Here is a 26,820-nt window from a genome sequence, read left to right as displayed (position 1 = left end):
CAGTCATGGACCACTGAGGAGGCTTCGTGGACCCCCAGGGGTCACCGGACCACAGGCTGGTGACCCCTGATGTAGACTTTACAAGATCACTAAATGCGGAGTGCCCGGGCTACATTAACCCATTGCCATCTACACAACTGCCCAATTCATATAAAGACTCTACAAACTGCACCAGACAAAGACCAGAAGAAACACGACTGAGCCCAAGATACTTGTCCATATCATCTGACTTTGGCTTCACAGAGAACTTCCATGACTTCACTTGAGTTCACCTAAATAGCAGATATATCTGTGTACAGAAGTATTTCAGTTCCCAAGAGGAACACCTCATATGCTACCTTTTGTGGTAGCCAGAAGGACAGCCCTCATTTTCATTAGTCCTAGTGCCATAAACAGTGATAACAACCTGCTCCCCAGTCGTTGGACTGCTTAGTGATGTGTCCTGCTGCAAGAGCCCATCCGCGGCCCACTACCGTACAACTCGTATACATGGAGCCAGAATGTCCATCCTCATCGCACAACTACTATGTGTTTCTGAACTATGCCGTCATCTTCTCTGAATCCTGCAGTTTGCCAGTTGGAATCTTTGCTAAGGTTGGGAACATTTGTAAGGTGATTCCTTTGTTCACACTGTAGATTTCACAAACTTTGGAAAGTTCAAATGGTGAATTAAACTGTCATAAGTAGGTGCTTAAAAAAAACACTTATAATGAGGAACTCTTTCGCAAAAAAAGTTTAACCTAAAAAGGACATTTTTGAAAGTTTTGCAAACTTCATGAAGTGAGCGATTTGCAAAACATAGTGAGTAAAAGTTTAATTTCTCCCTTCCTTGTATTTATTATAGAAATGGGCATGTTTGCCTACACTATGAATGTAAACTCTTTTCAGTGCTAAACACTAGCAGATCCAAGTGAGTCACACCCTTGAGTAGTTGACCTAAAGAGTTCCCTTGTGGCTTTTTTTGTGTGAGTTTGAAAAGACACGTTTGCGAACCATCCTCAAAACGCTGTTGTCCATGGGAACCTCAAACTCTGCTAAGTACCTCGATCTTACACCTGTGTGATGTACGTGTGTACAGAATCTTCCAAAAGGAAACTGTACTCCCTTTCCCACCATGTACTGCACCTCTCTAAAAGGTGACGGGCACACTCATCCTCCCCATGTGACTTTGTAAGAAGTCTTAGCATCAGTCACGAGTAGGACAAACATGGGGGTCAGTCTCTTCTCCTCTTTTCTTATCCTGTGCAGGGGCAATGCATGGACTCCATGCTAACATGTACTAACACTCCTCAAGATGTCCCCTTAATTTAGCCTAGTGGTGTTCAGAACAGCTTCATCCCATGGCTAGACCTCTACAGCATTGTCATTTTGGATGCAGGCACTTCCTCTGTGTCATCAATTCTTTATATAAATGTCCACCTTTATATACACAATAACCCGCCTCCTTCATCTCTAATGTGACCAGCTATTTCTTCTAGGTATGCAGAATACCCCACCAATTATCAACAGACTTGGACAGTCTTGGAGATGTGGCCTAGTGGTTAAGTTGGTAGCTTTGGCTAGAGGGGGCCCGATTCACAAAGGGAAATGTAAACGTTGGATCTCCTGAGTGCGGACATTAAGATACTACTGATAAACGCCCCTTGTGAATTCCAAAAGTTGTAAACTTAGAAGTTTAGAACAAACATCTAAGTTTACCTTTGTGAATTAGGCCCAGGGTGCGTGAAATTTTGGGAAATACGTTGGATAAACCAGTTTTTCAAAAAACAATTATGGAATTTGTTGAAAGATTTGTCTACCCAAAACTTTTCTTTTGTCTTTAGGCACAGGTAAGTGGATGTGACAAACTTTGCAAACTCCTGAAGTTTGCCAATTCTCAAAATTTAGTGAGCAGAAATATTAGATTGGACACCCTGACTTTTGACCTTAAAGGAAAATGGGCTGCTGTTTAAAAAAGAAATTGATTATTTGAAAGCAATCACAGATTTGGTGGTCTGTTGAGCCCAGCAGGCAACTATCCCTGTGATTTATGCGGGTCCCAATGCGTCACAAATCGAGACCTACCTAGTGCGACCCAATGCTACTTGCAAATTGCACAATGTGTTAAACACACATTAACAAACAAGCTTGTAGGGCCAGCCTATCAGCTGGTACAATATGTTTCGCAGCCAAACATACCCGAATCATAACCAGTGTAGTAAAAGACCTGATTTAGATTTTGGCGGAGTGGTTACTCTGTTACAATGGCGACGCATATCCCATCTCCCGAAATCTAAATCCTATTATATCCTATAGGATTTAGATTTCAGCGGACGGGATATCCGTCACCATTGTGATAAGGTAACCCCTCTACCAATATCTAAATCAGGTCCAAAGTCTTTGAAGCATAAAATGCGGATAACTTGACGATGCATGACAACTGGACACAGTCTCTCCTTAGATTCAGAATCTTCAGCAATGTCACAGTAAGTACTTATGTGTCTGGGCATGTGTTTGGTATATGCAGTTGCAATGTATTGCAAAATGAACATTTAAACGGGGACAATAAATAGTTGTGTTCCTCTTCTTTTCAATTCTTTAGAGAAATTTTGCTTGTGTTTTCATGAGTATACGTCAGTATATTTAATACAAAAATAATGACATATATTTAAGTATCATTGGATTAGTAATTTGTATTTAATTCATTGTGGCTTTAAATCATGCACAATAAAATTACTGCTACTCCACCCAGTTCTGTTTAATACAGTGGAGTCATTGATGAGTTTAAGGGTTGAACTAAAACCTGCAACAGGATGGTGAGGACAAATCAGAGGTTTTATAGAAAACCTTTTCAGTGGTCACCCTGTTCACTTTGCTACTCTTAGTTGTGATGACTCTTCTTTCCTGGACATTTGTTTTTCGGCGTGGCTTAAGATAAGTGATGAATACTCTCTGGGTGACCGGGTTATTCCTCCTAGCACCTGTGTCTCATTACCGCACCTTTGGGGTTCACCTATTTTTGGACACCTCACCCACACTTAGGACCTGATTTAGAACTCAGCCAATGGCATACTCCGTCACAAATGTGATGGATATCCTGGCCACCATTTTACGATCCCCACAGAATATAATGGGATCGTAATATGATGGATGGACCATCTGTCACACTTGTGATGGAGTATTCCCCTCCGCCAAGATGTAAATCAGTCTCTTAGTTTCAAATAATCATCCTCTTTACCGACAAAGATTTACTTTTTTGTTGTGCACGTCTTTTTGAAGCATGGAATGTGGCCTACATAGATTTTGAACATCATGTTTGTGTGTTGTCAGGAGTAAGACATAGTATGGTATTTATATGTAGAATGACTTGGTGACTTTTTCTATCATATTCTGTTGCAGCCTTGAAGAAGTCCTTCAGGACGAAACACGTGTTGGCTGTATGAACACTACCTTCTCAAATATACACTTCCAAAATGCATACATCTATGTAACACCTTTTTTGTTAACAACATGTGTTATCTGAGTGCTCTAGGTCAGTACACGGTATTACATAATGCATAATTGACTTCAAGAAGGACAGCATGCACAGTTAGGATTCAAAAGAATCTGATTCCAAACATTAGGCCTGATGTATACTTTGGTTTGCACTCATAAACTCTTTGGTGCTCTAAATGACAGGCACTGTACATGGAAGATCCACACTGGCAACATACTAAAGAGACATCGCGAACCCTGCCACCCTTGCCCACCCCAGGAGGACACCCAAGGATGGAGGGACCCATCCCAGGGAAGAAAAGGTAAGTTGTGGTAAGTATTTTTTTTTTTTTTAAATTTGTGGCATAAGGGGCCTGATTTGTGCCCCCCGACATGCCACTATGCCCAATGACCATGCCCAGGGGACAGAAGTCACCTGGGCATGGCCATTGGGCAAGGGGGCATGACTCCTGTCTTTTGCTAAGACAGGAGTCATGTTAATGGCGTCTAGGCACCCCAAAAAAATGGCGCAAATCGGGTTAAGACGATTTTTTTGCCTCAGCCTGACTTGCCCCATTTTGGGACGCCCAAACGCCATTTTTCCCTACGCCGGCGCTGCCTGGTGTACGTCGTTTTTTTTCACGCACACCTGGCAGCGCCGGTCGGCTAACGCCGGCTAATGCCATTCAATAAATACGGCGCCCGCATGGCGCTTCAGAATGGCGTTAGCCGGCGCTAATTCTTTTGGCGCAAAACTGCGTTAGCGCAGTTTTGCATCAAAAAGTATAAATATGGCCCAAAAAGTCCTTGCAGGATTATTTTTGTGCAGGAAGCTGTCCCTTCCTGCTCAAAGACAATCCTGCATGCAACGCAGGCAGCCTTGCATCTTGGTGCAAGGGTGCCTGTATCAGCGATAGGCAGCCCACTGTGCGCCAGTGGAGGGGGAAACGTCAGGAATGCGCTGTATGTCTTAAATACAGCGCATTCCTGCCCTTTCCCAGTGACGCAGCTCAGCGCATCAACGTGACTTGCTGCACTGCTCTGCACCACTTTTCCCAACTTTTTATTCTTTCTATGTATGAAGTGTGGTTAGTATGAAATATTCTGTAATGCAGTTTAACCAATGTGTGTGTAATATTACTGTGTTGTTTATAGACAAAAATGTCTAATAAGCAATAGAGAAATTGGTAAAAATAAGAAAATATTTATCCATAAACTTCATCATTTAACATAGGCATTCTTCCACATTTGTGCGTCTTCAATCAATCGATCAGGGATTTGTAAAGTGCGACTATTCACCCGTGAGGGTCTCAAGGCGCTGGGGGAGGTAGTAGGGGTGCTAAGGATCAGCCGAAGAGCCAGGTCTTGAGGTCCTTCCTGAACTGTGACAGGGTGGGACATATTCCCCGTGTGTTTTGTCTCCAAACTTGAGACCAAGTGAGGCCATGACTTTTTGGTACAGTGACCATTGGCACAGTGACCTTGGTGTTCCTTGTTTCACAGCGGAGTACTCAACTGTACATGATTTGGGGGCTCTGCAAAGAATGTTGATCAGCTGAAGCAGAAAAGGAAGTAGACGACTGTAGGAAGTTGGCTCTGTATGTGCTATTTCAAAGTAAGGAATAGCATGCACAGAGTCCAAGGGTTCCCCTTAGAGGTAAAATAGTGGTAAAAATAGATAATACTAATGCTCTATTTTGTGGTAGTGTGGTCGAGCAGTAGGCTTATCCAAGGAGTAGTGTTAAGCATTTGTTGTACATACACATAGACAATAAATGAGGTACACACACTCAGAGACAAATCCAGCCAATAGGTTTTTATATAGAAAAATATCTTTTCTTAGTTTATTTTAAGAACCACAGGTTCAAATTCTACATGTAATAGCTCATTCGAAAGGTATTGCAGGTAAGTACTTTAGGAACTTCAAATCATCAAAATTGCATGTATACTTTTCAAGTTATTGACAAATAGCTGTTTTAAAAGTGGACACTTAGTGCAATTTTCACAGTTCCTGGGGGAGGTAAGTTTTTGTTAGTTTTACCAGGTAAGTAGGACACTTACAGGGTTCAGTTCTTGGTCCAAGGTAGCCCACCGTTGGGGGTTCAGAGCAACCCCAAAGTCACCACACCAGCAGCTCAGGGCCGGTCAGGTGCAGAGTTCCAAGTGGTGCCCAAAACACATAGGCTAGAATGGAGAGAAGGGGGTGCCCCGGTTCCGGTCTGCTTGCAGGTAAGTACCCGCGTCTTCGGAGGGCAGACCAGGGGGGTTTTGTAGGGCACCGGGGGGGACACAAGTCCACACAGAAATTTCACCCTCAGCAGCGCGGGGGCGGCCGGGTGCAGTGTCGAAACAAGCGTCGGGTTTGTAATGGAAGTCAAGGGGAGATCTAGGGATCTCTTCAGCGCTGCAGGCAGGCAAGGGGGGGGTTCCTCGGGGAAACCTCCACTTGGGCAAGGGAGAGGGACTCCTGGGGGTCACTCCTCCAGTGAAAGTCCGGTCCTTCAGGTCCTGGGGGCTGCGGGTGCAGGGTCTCTCCCAGGTGTCGGGACTTTGGATTCAAAGAGTCGCGGTCAGGGGAAGCCTCGGGATTCCCTCTGCAGGCGGCGCTGTGGGGGCTCAGGGGGGACAGGTTTTTGTACTCACAGTCTTAGAGTAGTCCTGGGGTCCCTCCTGAGGTGTTGGATCGCCACCAGCCGAGTCGGGGTCGCCGGGTGCAGTGTTGCAAGTCTCACGCCTTTTGCGGGGAGCTTGCAGGGTTCTTTAAAGCCGCTGGAAACAAAGTTGCAGCTTTTCTTGGAGCAGGTCCGCTGTCCTCGGGAGTTTCTTGTCTTTTCGAAGCAGGGGCAGTCCTCAGAGGATGTCGAGGTCGCTGGTCCCTTTGGAAGGCGTCGCTGGAGCAGGATCTTTGGAAGGCAGGAGACAGGCCGGTGAGTTTCTGGAGCCAAGGCAGTTGTCGTCTTCTGGTCTTCCTCTGCAGGGGTTTTTCAGCTAGGCAGTCCTTCTTCTTGTAGTTGCAGGAATCTCATTTTCTAGGGTTCAGGGTAGCCCTTAAATACTAAATTTAAGGGCGTGTTTAGGTCTGGGGGGTTAGTAGCCAATGGCTACTAGCCCTGAGGGTGGGTACACCCTCTTTGTGCCTCCTCCCAAGGGGAGGGGGACACAATCCTAACCCTATTGGGGGAATCCTCCATCTGCAAGATGGAGGATTTCTAAAAGTTAGAGTCACCTCAGCTCAGGACACCTTAGGGGCTGTCCTGACTGGCCAGTGACTCCTCCTTGTTATTCTCATTATCTTCTCCGGCCTTGCCGCCAAAAGTGGGGCCTGGCCGGAGGGGGCGGGCAACTCCACTAGCTGGAGTGTCCTGCTGGGTTGGCACAAAGGAGGTGAGCCTTTGAGGCTCACCGCCAGGTGTGACAATTCCTGCCTGGGAGAGGTGTTAGCATCTCCACCCAGTGCAGGCTTTGTTACTGGCCTCAGAGTGACAAAGGCACTCTCCCCATGGGGCCAGCAACATGTCTCGGTTTGTGGCAGGCTGCTAAAACTAGTCAGCCTACACAGATAGTCGGTTACGTTTCAGGGGGCACCTCTAAGGTGCCCTCTGTGGTGTATTTTACAATAAAATGTACACTGGCATCAGTGTGCATTTATTGTGCTGAGAAGTTTGATACCAAACTTCCCAGTTTTCAGTGTAGCCATTATGGTGCTGTGGAGTTCGTGTTTGACAGACTCCCAGACCATATACTCTTATGGCTACCCTGTACTTACAATGTCTAAGGTTTTGTTTAGACACTGTAGGGGTACCATGCTCATGCACTGGTACCCTCACCTATGGTATAGTGCACCCTGCCTTAGGGCTGTAAGGCCTGCTAGAGGGGTGTCTTACCTATACTGCATAGGCAGTGAGAGGCTGGCATGGCACCCTGAGGGGAGTGCCATGTCGACTTACTCGTTTTGTCCTCACTAGCACCCACAAGCTGGCAAGCAGTGTGTCTGTGCTGAGTGAGAGGTCTCCAGGGTGGCATAAGACATGCTGCAGCCCTTAGAGACCTTCCTTGGCATCAGGGCCCTTGGTACTAGAAGTACCAGTTACAAGGGACTTATCTGGATGCCAGGGTCTGCCAATTGTGGATACAATGGTACATTTTAGGGGAAGGAACACTGGTGCTGGGGCCTGGTTAGCAGGGTCCCAGCACACTTCTCAGTCAAGTCAGCATCAGTATCAGGCAAAAAGTGGGGGGTAACTGCAACAGGGAGCCATTTCTTTACAACGACTCTTTGTAGGCGTCTATTATCCTGTGTTAACAGTTTTGTGTTGCGAACAGGTGATCCCAAGCTGTCTTACCTGGCACTCTATCCATCTTCGAAGGCCAGACTTGCTTGACGAGCCTGAAATTTTATGAAATATTGCATGAGTTTTCCTTTATAAATGCCTATAAGAACTGAATTTTAGGTCCATTTATCACAGAAATAGTGATGAAAAATGCACTTATATACACCAATTTAAAAAAAAAATCTCAGTGGGAGATCTCCCGAACCCTTTGGTGAAATATCAGATGGCACGCTATGGTTGCTTGCATGCACCCAACAATGTAATAGCTTGTCTTACGCCTCACCACTTTCATATTCCACCAGCTGCAACAGCAAAAAGAAAGACCTCAACCAATTGTACCCAGCAAACTACAGGCCCGTATCAAATGGACCATTCTTAGGGAATAGTTTAAGAGAGCAGTGTTTACTCAAATCTCTAAGGTTAAACAACACAATGACTTAATGTCAGACTGTTGAAAAATGGCCCTCTCTGAAGGGTCACCCCAAACTTTTTGCCTTCATCCTTCTCTTTTTCTGACCTCATTTTTGTTGGCTTTAGGACTCAGGGCCCTTTACCACTGCTGACAAGTGGTAAAGTGCATGTGCTCTCTCCCTAAAACATGGCAACATTGGTTCCTACCCAACTGGCATATTTAATGTACTTGTAAATCCCTTGTAAAGTGCACTGCATGAGCCTATAAATTAAATGCTACTAGTGGGCCGGCAGCCCCGATTGTGCCATCCACATAAGTAGCCCCTTAACCATGTCTCAGGTCTGCCATTGTCAGGCCTGTGTGTGCAGTTTCACTGACACTTCGACTTTGCATTTAAAAGTAATTGGCAAGCTTTAAATTCCCCTTTTCTTACACAAAACTCAGCCCTAAGGTAGTCCATAGGTAACCTATACCGTAGGGTGCTATGTAAGTAAAAGGCAGGACATGTACCTATATGTTCTACATGTCCTGGTAGTGAAAAACTAAAGCCACTTTTCACTACTGTAAAGTCTGCTGCCAGCATTGGAAATTCTCTTATATACTTTTAAGTGGTCAGTTCTGATCTGAGAGGAATAGATTGTCATATTTGGTATGGTTGGAATGGTAGTAAGAAATCCTACTTACTAGTGAAGTTGGATTTAATATTACTATTTTAGAAAAGCCACTTTTTGAAAGTGGGCATTTCTCTGCACTTACTGCCATCTGTGACTTACAGCCTGTCTCCAATCCACGTCTGGTCTGTGCTGGTTGAAAGATCCCCTTGTGCATTCCACCCAGCCAGCCACAAACACAGGACACTCAGCTGCATCTGCATTCATCTGCATACAGATGGTTTGCCCTGGGCAGGAAGGGTAGAGGGGCTGTCACCTACACTTCAAAGGCCAGTGGCTCCTGGAAGATAAGACTGGGTTGAAAGGGGAACTGGTGCCAATCAAAACCACTCTTTGAAGTTTCCCCTACTTCAAAGGCACATTTGGGTATATATACTGGGTCTCTGAACCCACCAAAGCAAACACTTCTGGACCTGCAACTGGACTCTGTCAGAGGGACTGCCTGGCTGCTCAAAGGACTCACCTGGACTGCTTTGCTGAGAAGGACTGCTCTCCTGCTGTTGCCCTGCTGCCTGCTGGCTCCTGACCCTGCTGGAAGGACTCTGCCTCCACAAGTGCTCTCCATGGGCTTGGATTGAGCTCGCCTCCTGTTCTGAAGTCTCAGGGTCACAAAGACTTCACCAAAGAGAAGAAAAACCCTGTGTGTCGGAAAATCGATGCAATGCCTACAGAAATCAATGCAGCGCTTGCCTCATGGCTGAAAAATGGCTGCATAGCCTACCGGACTGACGCAGAGCCTGCTCCTTCTTACCAGTGCATCAAGGATTTTGAACACATCGTCCCTGGGCGTCAAAATATCCCCACATTGCAGTGATTCATTATTTTTGACACATCCCATGTACTGTGTGTTACAAGGATAAAACCACTGATTCTTAAGGATTGAGATTCATTTAAACCTTTAAAATGTAATAATTTGACTTATGCATATTGGATTTTTGTCGTTTTGGTCTTACTTTATTCAGATAAATATTATCTATTTTCCTAAACTAGTGTACACTACTTTTTGTTGTTTTCACTGTGTTACGGTATGATTTATTGCACAAATACTTTACACATTGCCTTCTAAGTTAAGCCTTCCTGCTTATGCTAAGCTACCAGAGAGTGGGCACAGGATAACGTAGGTTGTTTAGTGACTTACCCTGACCAGGTTTGTGGTCCCTAGTTGGACAAGGGTGCAACTAGATACCCAACTTCTAACACACCCCAACTGTAAACAACCCGAGAGGAAATGATGCACCTCTAACCATCCCAACGACCAAACCATATTCAGGAACACACTCAACCAATACCACAAACTTCTAAAAGATGCCAGAAAACACACCTAGACCATTCGCATTCAAGCCAGCTCCAACTGCAGCAAAGAACTCTTTAATATGATGAAGTTCGACAACCCTTCAGCAAAAGAAGACATCACTCCCCCTCCCAGGAACTTTGCGACTCCCTCAATGATTACTTCCACCAAAAATCCCAACCATCCACAGAAACGTTGTACTCCTACCTACCACAGCCGACACCCTCAGCATCCTCAACCTCACAGACACCCCAACAACCACAGAGTCTTCAAATGGAACCAGCTCACCACTCAAAATACCAATGACATCATGAAATCCATCTACCCAGGATCCCCTATTGACCCATGATCAAATCACATGTTCAGTGTTGGCAATAGCACCATCAGTAGCAGACTCACAGACGTCCTCAACTCACCCATCAACTCAGCTACCTATCCTGATGACTGGAAAAACAGAAGAGTCAAACCACTCCTCAAGAAACCCTCCACCGACCCCAACAAACACAAGAACTACCGACCGATCTCCCTGCTCCCCTTCCCAGCAAAAATAGTTGAGAAAGCCATCAACGAACAACTCACAATGTATCTAGAAGACAACATCCTCTTGGACTAATCCAAATCTGGATTATGCTCCAAACACAGCACTGAAACCACCATGATTGAAGCTATGGACGATATCAGAAACCTCCTGGACCAAGGAGAATCAGTTGCCCTCATTCTCCTCGACCTCTCCTTGGCCTTCGAAACAGTCTCCCACCACCCACTGCTCAACAGACTCCACCTGATCAGCATCCGAGGTGATGCCCTGAAATGGATTGCTTTCTTTCTCTCTGGACGAACACAGGGAGTGTTCCTCCCTCCCTTCACCTCTCAACCTAAGCCCATCACCTGCGGGGTTCCCCAAGGACCTTTCCTCAGCCCTACCCTCTTCAACACCTACAAGACCCCCCTGGCCAAGATTGTAAGAAACCATGGAGTAAACACCATCTCCTGTGCAGATGGCACACAGCTAATCCTCTGACTATCCAAAGAAGACTCCACAGCAAAGACCAACGTTCAACTCTGGATGAACAGCATCACTGACTGAATAAAGGACAACTGCTTTAAACTCAACACCAACAAAACTGAAGGCCTGTTACTTGGAAACTCCACCTCACCTTGGGACACCTCCTGGTAGCCTGTGGGCCTAGGAGACCCATTCACCCCCACCGACCATGCCCAAAACCTAGGAGTCATCATTGACAACAAACTAAACATGAAGAACCAGTTCAATGCTGTATCTTCCGCCTGCTTCCTCACCCTCCGCATGCTATGGAAGTTCCTCCAGTGGCTCCCCATCAACATCAGGCACACTGTCACACAGGCCCTCATGACGAGCCACCTGGATTATGGGAACACCCTCTATGCTGGACTCACAACACATCTCACGAAAATACTTCAAATCATTCAGATCGCAGCAGCCAGACTTATCCTGGACCTCCCAAGATTAACCCCCTCACTTGCTCTCCTTACATAAACATTGTCAAATCAAGCTGCTGACACTCACCTACAAGGGCCTTCATAACCAAGGACCGGCTTCCTCAACCACCGACTGAACTTTCAATATCTTTCCAGACACCTAGGCTCAGCCTCTCTCTACCTCACTCACACACCCTGTGTCCACCGTAGCCACTACAGAGGCCATTCATTTTCCTACCTGGCAGCAAAATCCTGGATCAATCTCCCAATCCACCTAAAGACCGCTCCCCCATCAGGAATTTCAGAAAGAGGCTCAAGACCTGACTTTCCGACTAAGACTCTCACAGCAGATCCAGCACCTGGATACTCTCACGGGTGATAAGTGTGCTGTACATATCCTAATGATTGATTGATTGATTGAACAGTCCGGTTTCAAACCAGGCAGAGGCACAGAGTCAGCCATCCATCCATCTGGGATAACCCAAAACTCACAGTGGACAAGAACGGAGCAGCTGTCTTGTTGCTTCTGAATTTATCTGCTGCATCCACCATCACACACGGTTACAAAAATTCCACAATATCAGAAACCATAAAAATGCTCTAAAATGGGTTGCATCTTATCTCACAGATAAAATGTAGTCTTCCTGCCACCTTTTACATCACCTTCTCGCACACAGGACTGCGGTGTTCGTGAGGGGTTTATCATACCCACTCTATTATTTATCTACCCCCTACCAATTGTGACTAAATCATACAACCCCACCTGTTACAACTATGCAGATGGCTCATTTAAAAAGTTGTTAGCCCCGAAGACCTCTACAATTCGCAACTCGATGAGTGCCTTCATGCCATAAACATATGGATGATGAATACCCATCTAAGTCTGAATACCACAAAGACATAGATTATGACCTGTGAACAATCACAAAAACACCGGCCTACCACCGTTTATCCTTAGGAACTTGAGAACCCTCCAACAACATCAAGAGAATTTAGAAATCTAGGAGTAACCATGAATTCAGGCCTATTCTTGATACCGCATGTTAAGAATTTTACAAACAGTGTCTTCTACACATGAAAACAATATGTAGCATCCTCTTAAACTTTGGGTACCAACATAAACTGCAAGCTGTCCTCACACTCATAACCTCTAAGCTTGACAACATCAACAGCCAATACCTTGGCACACCCGCATTCATCATATACAACATACAACTCCTCTCTGCATTCACCCAAGCGAATGTATGACTCAAGTCCTGCAATCGCTCCACTGGATCCCTATAGCTAGAAGGGCGGTGCTCAAGGCACTCTGCATTGTCCACAGACCCTCCCAGAAAAAAGACTGCTATACCTACAAGTTAGATTCCAGCAATACAAACCAAACAGAACGCTGTGATTCAGGCTGGCACCCCTTACCATTATACCACCTTACCATAAGAAATCCGTAGGCAGCGCTGCTTTCTCAGAACAAGCTGCAAGCTCTGAAACTGGATGCCAGCCAGCATTAGAAACACTCAGGAACATGCACACTTCCGAAGATGGTGAAACATGGCTGTTTATTAAATAAGTTCACCATTTTCCAGCTAGAGAGCCCAGAAAACAGCAGCACCCTCAAGCACAATCCCCAGCTTGCAACGTATGAACTGCAAACAACTCAACCAGCAAACTACTTTTGATAAGAAGGTAAACTACGAGGTGCTCAACTATGGTTTGTCATGACATTATGGGGGTCATTCTGACCCTGGCGGCCGGTGACCGCCAGGGTCACCGACCACGGGAGCACCGCCAACAGGCTGGCGGTGCTCCCGAGGGCATTCTGACCGCGGCGGTTCAGCCGCGGTCAGAAAGGGTAAACCGGCGGTCTACCGCCGGTTTACCGCTGCCCCATTGAATCCCCCATGGCGGCGGAGCGCGCTCCGCCGCCATGGGGATTCAGACACCCCCTACCGCCATCCTGTTCATGGCGGGAATCCCGCCATGAACAGGATGGCGGTAGGGGGTGCCGCGGGGCCCCTGTGGGCCCCTGCAGTGCCCATGCCAATGGCATGGGCACTGCAGGGGCCCCCGTAAGAGGGCCCTGCAAAGTATTTCAGTGTCTGCTTTGCAGACACTGAAATACGCGACGGGTGCAACTGCACCCGTCGCACCTTCCCACTCCGCCGGCTCCATTCGGAGCCGGCATCCTAGTGGGAAGGTTGATTTGCCCTGGGCTGGCGGGCGGCCTTTTGGCGGCCGCCCGCCAGCCCAGGGCAAATCTCAGAATCACTGCAGCGGTCTTTCGACCGCGGTGCGGTGTTCTGACGGGGTTACTTTGGCGGGCGGCCTCCGCCGCCCTCCAAAGTAAGAATCACCCCCTATATAGCTATGCACTTGCATATACACCAGTTATGGCCCAAAACAATACTAGGACCACAATACGTAGAGATCAGTATCAAGATTCATTTATACCTCTTAAATTCACATCACATACCTGCTCTGATGATTGCCCATCGCCAGCACTGTGCAGCCAAAAAAACAGACACCGCCAAATGAACAGGCATGAAATAACTGAAGAGAGTGGTCACACACTGCTGGACAACTCGGAGGGCTTTATATTAGTCCACCACTGCCGGCCCCAAGTATCCATACACTATGACCGTTTCTTTACATCTCACAAAGACACTCAGATACGGGGTGATAACAAAAATGCCCATCCCTAGAGATCCCGCCCACTTCTCTCTCCCTCCCTCCAATGATGCCAGCTCAGGACCACAACTGCACACAAACTCTTAGACTAGACAACCTAGTTCCCAGCTTAGCACTCTATAGCATATTAAATTACATAAAGGGACCTGCAGAGCTGTTCAAAGCAACTAGAGTACATGAAAACCATAAACTGTGCGCCTGTCTCTCACACTTCATCATCCACCGCTCTGCTACATGGTGCGTCCCATAACACAGTAAACGCAATTCAGTGATCATCACGCACGACACGGAAACTCTTCCCACATAGGATCAAATCAAGGACAACATCCTTCAAACAACGCACCCTACATGCTGTAGCGTGGTACCCATGTATATAAGCACTTTAACACCCTATATATGGGTAGTAAGCGCTATATAAATTCTGCAATACAATTTAATTCAATTTTCCCCCACGGGGAAGGCTGCTTTGAAGGAATTCTGACTCGTTAATATACATGAGGCAAGACTTGTGCAAAATCCTTCAGAATGGCTGTGATTCGATGCAATTGATTACTAGATCCGTTACAATACAAAAAAGGATCTGGTTCTTCATAGGGCTGTGAAAAAACAGCAACTGCTTAGTGACCTGATCTTCAACACATCAGTCCCAGTACCCCCGTTTATTTTTAAATGGCAAAAATCGTATTCACGTAATACCTAAAAAGGCCACAAGGTGGCGGTCGAACAGAACATATTGTGCACAACGTCTATTTAAAAGAACAACCTCAGATGAATGAACACGTGTTACACAAGTCCTCACCAGGACACCTTGTGCCACCAATCTGCCCGCCCTACCGGCTTGTACCAGGACATCTTAGTAAGGGTTTGTACTACAAAGTGTTCACCCTAGATCACTTGTAGTAGAAACCTGAGGACTTGTACTGCAAATACCCTCACTTCAAGGGCATGTCTGCAACCCCCCTCATACCAAAGACCCAGACACCCGTAGGGTGTGTACTGCAAACATGCTCTGCTATGGGGTTGTCCTGTAACCTGCTCTCCATCAGGGCCTGGACGAGAACCCCTGTCATCCTAAGGGCTCCTACTGCAAAACTGTTCACCCAGGAGCTTGTACGACAACCTGCTCGCCCTACGGTTTCACTACAAATCACACCACCCTAAGGGCCTGCATTGTAACCCTATCGTCCTAAGAACGTGTACTGCAAACCCTTTCATCCTAAGGGGCTTCCTTACAAACCCCTCGACCTAAGGACCTCCTCACCCAAAGGACTTACCCTGAAAATCTGCTCACACAAAGGGTTTGTACTACAGACCTCTTCATCCTGGAGGCGTCTGTGCTACAAAACTGTTCATCCTGGAGGCGTCTGTACTACAAACCAGTTCATCCTGGAGGCGTCTGTACTACAAACCAGTTCATCCTGGAGGCGTCTGTACTACAAACCTGTTCATCCTAAAGGAGCCTGCACTACAAACCTGTTCATTCAGGAGGCGTCTGTGCTACAAAACTGTTCATCCTGGAGGCGTCTGTGCTACAAACTTGTTCATCATAAAGGAGCCTGCACTACAAACCTGTTCATCCTGGAGGCGTCTGTACTACAAACCTGTTCATCCTAAAGGAGCCTGCACTACAAACCTGTTCATCCTGGAGGCGTCTGTACTACAAACCTGTTCATCCTGGAGGCTGGTACTTCCAACATGCTCAGTAAAAGAACTCAAACTAAACCATGTCAGCTGAAGGACTGTACTGCAACCAAGGTCCTCTCAACCCAACGACCCCCTCACCGTATGGGCTTGCACTATAAACCTGTTCATCCGAAAGGCACCTGTACTATAAACCTGTTCATCCGAAAGACACCTGTACTACAAACCTGTTCATCCGAAAGGCGTCTCTACTACAAACCTGTTCTTCCTAAAGGCGCCTGCACTACAAACCTGTTTATCCTAAAGGAACCTGTACTATAAACCTGTTCATCCGAAAGGCACCTGTACTACACACCTGTTCATCCTAAAGGCACCTGTACTACAAACCTGTTCATCCTAAAGGCATCTGTTCATCCTAAAGGCGCCTGTACTACAAACCTGTTCATCCTAAAGGCACCTGTACTATAAACCTGTTCATCCTAAAGGCGCCTGTACTACAAACCTGTTCATCCTGGAGGCGTCTGTACTACAAACCTGTTCATCCTAAAGGCACGTGTACTACAAACCTGTTCATCCTAAAGGCACCTGTACTACAAACCTGTTCATCCTGGAGGCGTCTGTACTAAAAACCTGTTCATCCTAAAGGCGCCTGTACTATAAACCTGTTCATCCTAAAGGCATCTGTATTACAAACAAGTGCCTTTAGGATGAACAGGTCTGTAGTACAGGTGCCTTTAAGGATGTACAATACAACGCCCTCACCGCAGGGAGGTACAATACAACACGCTCACCCCAGGGAGGTACAATACAACACGCTCACCCCCGGGATGTGCACTACAACACGCTCACCGCAGTACACTACAACACGCTCACCCCAGGGATGTACACTACAACACGCTCACCCCAGGGATGTACACTACAACACGCTCACCCCAGGGATGTACACTACAACACGCTCACCCCGGGGAGGTACACTACAACACGCTTACCCCGGGGAGGTACACTACAACACGCCCACCCCGGGGATGTACACTACAACACGCTCACCCCAGGGATGTACACTACAACACGCTCACCGCAGGGATGTACACTACAACACGCTCACCCCTGGGATGTACACTACAACACGCTCACCCCAGGGATGTACACTACAACACGCTCACCCCAGGGAGATACACTACAACACGCTCACCCCAGGGAGGTACAATACAACACGCTCACCCCAGGGAGGTACACTACAACACGCTGGCCCCAGGGAGGTACAATTCAACACGCTCACCCCAGGGAGGTACAATACAACACGCTCACCCCCGGGATGTGCACTACAACACGCTCACCGCAGTACACTACAACACGCTCACCCCAGGGATGTACACTACAACACGCTCACCCCAGGGATGTACACTACAACACGCTCACCGCAGGGATGTACAATACAACACGCTCACCGCAGGGAGGTACACTACAACACGCTCACCCCAGGGAGGTACAATACAACACGCTCACCCCAGGGAGGTACAATACAAAACGCTCACCCCAGGGAGGTACAATACAACACGCTCACCCCAGGGATGTACACTACAACACGCTCACCCCAGGGATGTACAATACAACACGCTCGCCCCAGGGAGGTACACTACAACACGCTCGCCCCAGGGAGGTACAATACACCACGCTCGCCCCAGGGAGGTACAATACAACACGCTCACCCCAGGGAGGTACAATACAACACGCTCACCCCAGGGAGGTACACTGCAACACGCTCACCGCAGGGATGTGCACTGCAACACGCTCACCGCAGGGATGTGCACTGCAACACGCTCACCCCAGGGATGTACACTGCAACACGCTCACCCCAGGGATGTGCACTACACCACGCTCACCGCAGGGAGGTACACTACAACACGCTCACCACAGGGATGTACACTACACCACGCTCACTCCAGGGAGGTACACTACAACACGCTCACCCCAGGGATGTACACTACACCACGCTCACTCCAGGGATGTACACTACAACACGCTCACCGCAGGGAGGTACACTACAACACGCTCACCGCAGTACACTACAACAGGCTCACCCCAGGGAGGTACACTACACTACGCTCACTCCAGGGAGGTACACTACAACACGCTCACCCCAGTGAGGTACAATACAGCACGCTCACCCCCGGGATGTACACTACAACACGCTCACCGCAGTACACTACAACACGCTCACCCCAGGGATGTACACTACAACACGCTCACCCCAGGGAGGTACACTACAACACGCTCACCCCAGGGAGGTACACTACAACACGCTCACCCCAGGGATGTACACTACAACACGCTCTCCCCTGGGAGGTACACTACAACACGCTCACCCCAGGGATGTACACTACAACACGCTCACCCCAGGGATGTACACTACAACACGCTCACCCCAGGGATGTACAATACAACACGCTCTCCCCTGGGAGGTACACTACAACACGCTCACCCCAGGGAGGTACACTACAACACGCTCACCCCAGAGATGTACACTACAACACGCTCACCCCAGGGATGTACAATACAACACGCTCACCCCAGGGATGTACACTACAACACGCTCACCCCAGGGATGTGCACTGCAACAAGCTCACCGCAGGGATGTACACTACAACAAGCTCACCGCAGGGATGTACACTGCACCACGCTCACCACAGGGATGTACACTACAACACGCTCGCCCCGGGATTTACACTACACCACGCTCGCCCCAGGGATGTACACGACAACACGCTGGCCCCAGGGAGGTACACTACAACACGCTCACCGCAGGGATGTACACCACAACACGCTCGCCCCAGGGAGGTACACTACAACACGCTCGCCCCAGGGATGTACACTACACCACGCTCACTGCAGGGAGGTACAATACAACACGCTCACCCCAGGGATGTACACTACAACACGCTCACTCCAGGGATGTACACTACAACACGCTCACCGCAGGGAGGTACAATACAACACACTCACCGCAGGGATGTACAATCCAACACGCTCACCCCAGGAAGGTACACCACAAGACGCTCTCTAAATGGATGTACACTACAACATCCTCACCCCAGGGATGTACACTACAACACGCTCACCGCAGTACACTACAACACGCTCACCCCTAGGATGTACACTACAACACGCTCACCGGAGGGATGTACACTACAACACGCTCACCCCAGGGAGGTACATTACAACATGCTCACCCCTGGGATGTACACTACACCACGGTCACGTCAGGGATATACACTACAACACGCTCACCCCAGGGAGGTACACTACAACACACTCACCCCAGGGATGTACACTACAACACGCTCTCCCCTGGGAGGTACCTACAACACGCTCACCCCAGGGAGGTACACTACAACACGCTCACCCCAGGGATGTACACTACAACACACTCAACCCAGGGATGTACAATACAACACGCTCTCCCCTGGGAGGTACACTACAACACGCTCACCCCAGGGAGGTACACTACAACACGCTCACCCCAGAGATGTACAATACAACACGCTCACCCCAGGGATGTACACTACAACACGCTCACCGCAGGGATGTGCACTGCAACACGCTCACCGCAGGGATGTACACTACAACAAGCTCACCGCAGGGGTGTACACTGCACCACTCTCACCGCAGGAATGTACACTGCACCACGCTCACCACAGGGATGTACACTACAACACGCTCGCCCCGGGATTTACACTACACCACGCTCGCCCCAGGGATGTACACCACAACACGCTGGCCCCAGGGAGGTACAGTACAACACGCTTACCGCAGGGATGTACACCACAACACGCTCGCCCCAGGGAGGTACACTACAACACGCTCACCCCAGGGATGTACACTACACCACGCTCACTGCAGGGAGGTACAATACAACACGCTCACCCCAGGGATGTACACTACAACACGCTCACTCCAGGGATGTACACTACAACACGCTCACCGCAGGGAGGTACAATACAACACACTCACCGCAGGGATGTACAATCCAACACGCTCACCCCAGGAAGGTACACCACAACACGCTCTCTAAATGGATGTACACTACAACATCCTCACCCCAGGGATGTACACTACAACACGCTCACCGCAGTACACTACAACACGCTCACCCCTAGGATGTACACTACAACACGCTCACCGGAGGGATGTACACTACAACACGCTCACCCCAGGGAGGTACAGTACAACATGCTCACCCCTGGGATGTACACTACACCACGCTCACGTCAGGGATATACACTACAACACGCTCACCGCAGGGATGTACACTACAACACGCTTACCCCAGGGATGTAGACTATAACACACTCACCGCAGTACACTACAACACGCTCACCGCAGGGAGGTACACTACGACACACTCCCCGCAGGGATGTACACTACAACACGCTCTCCCCTGGGAGGTACACTACAACACGCTCACCCCAGGGAGGTACACTACAACACGCTCACCACAGGGATGTACACTACAACACGCTCGCCCCAGGGAAGTACACTACAACACGCTCACCCCACGGATGTAGACTGCAACACGCTCACCCCAGGGATGTAGACTGCAACACGCTCACCCAAGGGATGTACACTGTAGGAAAGTACCATCTTGCCTGGCATGTTACCACCATATTTCACTATATATATGTTGTTTTAGTTGTATGTGTCACTGGGACCCTGCCAGCCAGGGCCCCAGTGCTCATAAGTGTGCCCTGTATGTGTTACCTGTGTGATGACTAACTGTCTCACTGAGGCTCTGCTAACCAGAACCTCAGTGGTTATGCTCTCTCATTTCTTTCCAAATTGTCACTAACAGGCTAGTGACCAATTTCACCAATTTACATTGGCATCCGTTGTAATTCCCTAGTATATGGTACTGAGGTACCCAGGGTATTGGGGTTCCAGGAGATCCCTATGGGCTGCAGCATTTCTTTTGCCACCCATAGGGAGCTCTGACAATTCTTACGCAGGCCTGCCATTGCAGCCTGAGTGAAATAAAGTCCACGTTATTTCACAGCCATTTACCACTGCACTTAAGTAACTTATAAGTCACCTATATGTCTAACCTTTGCCTGGTAAAGGTTGGGTGCTAAGTTACTTAGTGTGTGGGCCCCCTGGCACTAGCCAAGGTGCCCCCACATTGTTCAGGGCAAATTCCCCGGACTTTGTGAGTGCGGGGACACCATTAAACGCGTGCACTATACATATGTCACGACATATGTATAGCGTCACAATGGTAACTCCGAACATGGCCATGTAACATGTCTAAGATCATGGAATTGTCACTCCAATGCCATCCTGGCATTGGGGAGACAATTCCATGATCCCCCGAGTCTCTAGCACAGACCCGGGTACTGCCAAACTACCTTTCCCGGGGTTTCCCTGCAGCTGCTGCTGCTGCCAACCCCTCAGACAGGTTTCTGCCCTCCTGGGGTCCAGCCAGGCTTGGCCCAGGAAGGCAGAACAAAGGACTTCCTCAGAGAGAGGGTGTTACACCCTCTCCCTTTGGAAAAAAGTGTCAGGGCTGGGGAGGAGTAGCCTCTCCCAGCCTCTGGAAATGCTTTGATGGGCACAGAGGGTGCCCATCTCTGCATAAGCCAGTCTACACCGGTTCAGGGATCCCCCAGCCCTGCTCTGGCGCGAAACTGGACAATGGAAAGGGGAGTGACCACTCCCCTGACCTGCACCTCCCCTGGGAGGTGCCCAGAGCTCCTCCAGTGTGCTCCAGACCTCTACCATCTTGGAAACAGAGGTGCTGCTGGCACACTGGACTGCTCTGAGTGGCCAGGGCCAGCAGGTGACGTCAGAGACTCCTTCTGATAGGCTCTTACCTGTGTTGCTAGCCTATCCTCCTTCCTAAGTAACCAATCCTCCTTTTCTGGCTATTTAGGGTCTCTGCTTTGGGGAATTCTTTAGACAACGAATGCAAGAGCTCATCAGAGTTCCTCTGCATCTCTCTCTTCACCTTCTGCAAAGGAATCGACCGCTGACTGCTCTGGACGCCTGCAAAACTGCAACAAAGTAGCAAAGACGACTACTGCGACCTTGTAACGCTGATCCGGCCGCCTTCTCGACTGTTTTCCTGGTGGTGCATGCTGTGGGGGTAGTCTGCCTCCTCTCTGCACTAGAAGCTCCCAAGAAATCTCCCGTGGGTCGACGGAATGTTCCCCCTGCAACCGCAGGCACCAAAAGACTGCATCACCGGTCCTCTGGGTCCCCTCTCAGTGCGACGAGCGTCGTCCCTGGAACTCAGCAACTCTGTCCAAGTGACTCCCACAGTCCAGTGACTCTTCATTCCAAGTTTGGTGGAGGTAAGTCCTTGCCTCCCCACGCTAGACTGCATTGCTGGGTACCACGTGATTTGCAGCTGCTCTGTCTCCTGTGCACTCTTCCAGGATTTTCTTTGTGCACAGCCAAGCCTGGCTCCCCGACACTCTAACCTGCAGTGCACGACCTCCTGAGTTGTCCTCCGGTGTCGTGGGACCTCCTTTTGTGACTTCGGGTGAGCTCCGGTTCACTCTTCTTCGTAGTGCCTGTTCCGGCACTTCTGCGGGTGCTGCTTTCTTCTGAGTGGGCTCTTTGTCTTGCTTGACGCCCCCTCTGTCTCCTCACGCAATTGGCGACATCCTGGTCCCTCCTGGGCCACAGCAACATCCAAAAACCCTAACCGTGACCCTTGCAGCTAGCAAGGCTTGTTTGCGGTCTTTCTGCACGGAAACACCTCTGCAAGCTTCTTCATGACGTGGGACATTTATCCTCCAAAGAGGAAGTTTCTAGCCCTCTTCCTTCTTGCAGAATCCACAGCTTCTACCATCCGGTGGCAGCTTCTTTGCACCCACAGCTGGCATTTCCTGGGCATCTGCCCACTCCCGACTTGATCGTGACTTTTGGACTTGGTCCCCTTGTTCCACAGGTACTCTCGTCCGGAAATCCATTGTTGTTGCATTGCTGGTGTTGGTCTTCCTTGCAGAATTCACCTATCACGACTTCTGTGCTCTCTGGGGAACTTAGGTGCACTTTGCACCCACTTTTCAGGGTCATGGGGTGGGCTACTTTTCTAACCCTCACTGTTTTCTTACAGTCCCAGCGACCCTCTACAAGGTCACATAGGTTTGGGGTCCATTCGTGATTCGCATTCCACTTTTGGAGTATATAGTTTGTGTTGCCCCTATACCTATGTGCTCTCATTGCAATCTATTGTGACTGTACATTGCTTGCATTGCTTTCTATTACTATTACTGCATATTTTTGGTATTGTGTACATATATCTTGTGTATATTTGCTATCCTCATACTGAGGGTACTCACTAAGATACTTTTGGCATATTGTCATAAAAATAAAGTACCTTTATTTTTAGTATATCTGTGTATTGTGTTTTCTTATGATATTGTGCATATGACACCAGTGGTATAGTGGGAGCTTTACACGTCTCCTAGTTCAGCCTAATCTGCTCTGCTGAGCTACCTTTTCTATCAGCCTAAGCTGCTAGACACCTCTTCTACACTAATAAGGGATACCTGGACATGGTGCAGAGTGTAAGTACCCCTTGGTACCACTACAAACCAGTCCAGCCTCCTACATACACTACAACACGCTCACCACAGGGATGTACACTACAACACGCTCACCCCAGGGATGTAGACACAACGACTACAACACGCTCACCACAGGGAGGTACACTACAACACGCTCACCCCAGGGATGTAGACTACAACACGCTCACCCCAGGGATGTACACTACAACACGCTCGCCACAGGGATGTACACTACAAAACGCTCACCCCAGGGATGTACACTACAACACGCTCACCCAGGGATGTAGACACAACGACTACAACACGCTCACCCCAGGGATCTACACTACAACACGCTCATCCCAGGGATGTACACTACAACACGCTCACCGAAGGGAGGTACACTACAACACGCTCACCCCAGGGATGTACACTACAACACGCTCACCCCTGGGATGTACACTACAACACGTTCACTGCAGTACACTACAACATGCTCACCCCTGGGATGTACACTACAACACACTCACCGCAGGGATTTACACTACAACACGCTCACCGCAGGGATGTACACTACAACACGCTCACCCCAGGGATGTACACTACAACACGCTCACCGCAGGGATGTACACTACAACACGCTCACCCCGGGGAGGTACCCTACAACACGCTCACCGCGGGGATGTACACTACAACACGCTCACCGCAGTACACTACATCACGCTCACCCCAGGGATGTACACTACAACACGCTCACTCCAGGGATGTACACTACAACACTCTCACCGCAGGGATGTACACTACAACACGCTAACCCCAGGGAGGTACAATACAACACGCTCACCGCAGGGATGTACACTACAACACGCTCACCCCTGGGATGTGCACTACAACACGCTCACCCCAGGGATGTACACTACAACACGCTCACCCCTGGGATGTGCACTACAACACGCTCACCCCAGGGATGTACACTACAACACTCTCACCGCAGGGATGTACACTACAACACGCTCACCCCTGGGATGTGCACTACAACACGCTCACCCCAGGGATGTACACTACAACACGCTCGCCCCAGGGAAGTACACTACAACACGCTCACCGAAGGGATGTACACTACAACACGCTCACCGCAGGGAGGTACAATACAACACGCTCACCGCAGGGATGTACAATCCAACACGCTCACACCAGGAAGGTACACCACAACACTCTCACTAAATGGATGTACACTACAACATCCTCACATCAGGAATGTACACTACAACACGCTCACCGCAGTACACTACAACACGCTCACCCCTGGGATGTACACTACAACGCACTCACCACAGGGAGGTACAGTACAACATGCTCACCCCTGGGCTGTACACTACACCACGCTCACCGCAGGGAGGTACACTACAACACGCTCACCACAGGGATGTACACTACAACACGCTCACCTCAGGGAGGTACACTATAACACGCTCACCCCAGGGATGTACACTACAACACGCTCACCCCAGGGAGGTACACTACAACACGCTCGCCACAGGGATGTACACTACAACACGCTCACCCCAGGGATGTACACTACAACACGCTCACCCCAGGGATGTAGACTGCAACACGCTCACCCCAGGGATGTACACTGCAACACGCTCGCCACAGGGATGTACACTACAACATGCTTACCCCAGGGATGTAGACTGCAACACGCTCACCCCAGGGATGTACACTGCAACACGCTCGCCACAGGGATGTACACTACAACACGCTCACCCCAGGGATGTACACTACAACACGCTCGCCAGAGGGATGTACACTACAACACGCTCACCCCAGGGATGTACACTACAACACGCTCGGCACAGGGATGTACACTACAACACGCTCACCCCAGGGATGTACAATACAACACGTTCACCCCAGGGATGTAGACTGCAACACGCTCACCCCAGGGATGTACACTACAACACGCTCACCACAGGGATGTACACTACAACACGCTCACCCCAGGGATGTACACTACAACGCTCACCCCAGGGATGTACACTACAACACGCTCTCCCCAGGGATGTACACTACAACACGCTCACCCCAGGGATGTACAGTACAACACGCTCACCCCAGGGATGTAGACACAACACGCTCACCCCAGGGATGTAGACTACAACACGCTCACCCCAGGGATGTACACTACAACACGCTCACCGCAGTACACTACAACACGCTCACCCCAGGAATGTACACTACAACACGCTCACCCCAGGGAAGTACACTACAACACGCTCACCCCAGGGATGTAGACACAACACGCTCACCCCAGGGATGTAGACTACAACACGCTCACCCCAGGGATGTAGACACAACACGCTCACCCCAGGGATGTAGACTACAACACGCTCACCCCAGGGATGTACACTACAACACGCTCACCGCAGTACATACAACACGCTCACCCCAGGAATGTACACTACAACACGCTCACCCCAGGGAGGTACACTACAACACACTCACCCCAGGGATGTACACTACAACACGCTCACCCCAGGGATGTACACTACAACATGCTCACCCCAGGGAGGTACACTACAACACGCTCACCGCAGGGATGTACACTACAACACGCTCACCCCAGGGAGGTACAATACAACACGCTCACCGCAGGGAGGTACATTACAACACGCTCACCCCAGGGATGTACACTACAACACGCTCACCCCAGGGAGGTACACTACAACACACTCACCCCAGGGATGTACACTACAACACGCTCACCCCAGGGATGTACACTACAACACGCTCACCCCAGGGAGGTAGACTACAACACGCTCACCGCAGGGATGTACACTACAACACGCTCACTGCAGGGATGTACACTACAACACGCTCACCCCAGGGATGTACACTACAACACGCTCACCCCAGGGATGTACACTACAACACGCTCACCGCAGGGAGGTACACTACAGCACGCTCACCCCAGGGATGTGCACTACAACACGCTCACCGTAGTACACTACAACATGCTCACCCCTGGGATGTACACTACAACACGCTCACCGTAGTACACTACAACACGCTCACCCCTGGGATGTACACTACAACACGCTCACCGCAGGGATCTACACTACAACACGCTCACCCCAGGGATGTACACTACAACACGCTCACCCCAGGGATGTACACCACAGCACGCTCACTCCGGGGAGGTACACTACAACACACTCACCCCGGGGAGGTACACTACAACACGCTCACCCGAGGGATGTACACTACAACACGCTCACTGCAGTACACTACAACACGCTCACCCCTGGGATGTACACTACAACATGCTCAC

General features: G+C 49.3%; 1 protein-coding gene across 1 annotated transcript in view; it reads right to left on the bottom strand.

The window, feature by feature from the left end:
• The window catches only part of LOC138254786 (T-cell leukemia homeobox protein 2-like), a 173,803-nt gene that overhangs the window by 53,003 nt on the left and 93,980 nt on the right, over positions 1–26,820 (bottom strand). The window lies entirely within an intron of this gene.

The sequence above is a fragment of the Pleurodeles waltl genome, chromosome 1_1 (assembly GCF_031143425.1).
Source record: "Pleurodeles waltl isolate 20211129_DDA chromosome 1_1, aPleWal1.hap1.20221129, whole genome shotgun sequence".
Taxonomy (NCBI): domain Eukaryota; kingdom Metazoa; phylum Chordata; class Amphibia; order Caudata; family Salamandridae; genus Pleurodeles; species Pleurodeles waltl.
Note: the sequence above shows the minus strand (reverse complement) of the source record. Positions and strands in the feature narration are given on the sequence as shown.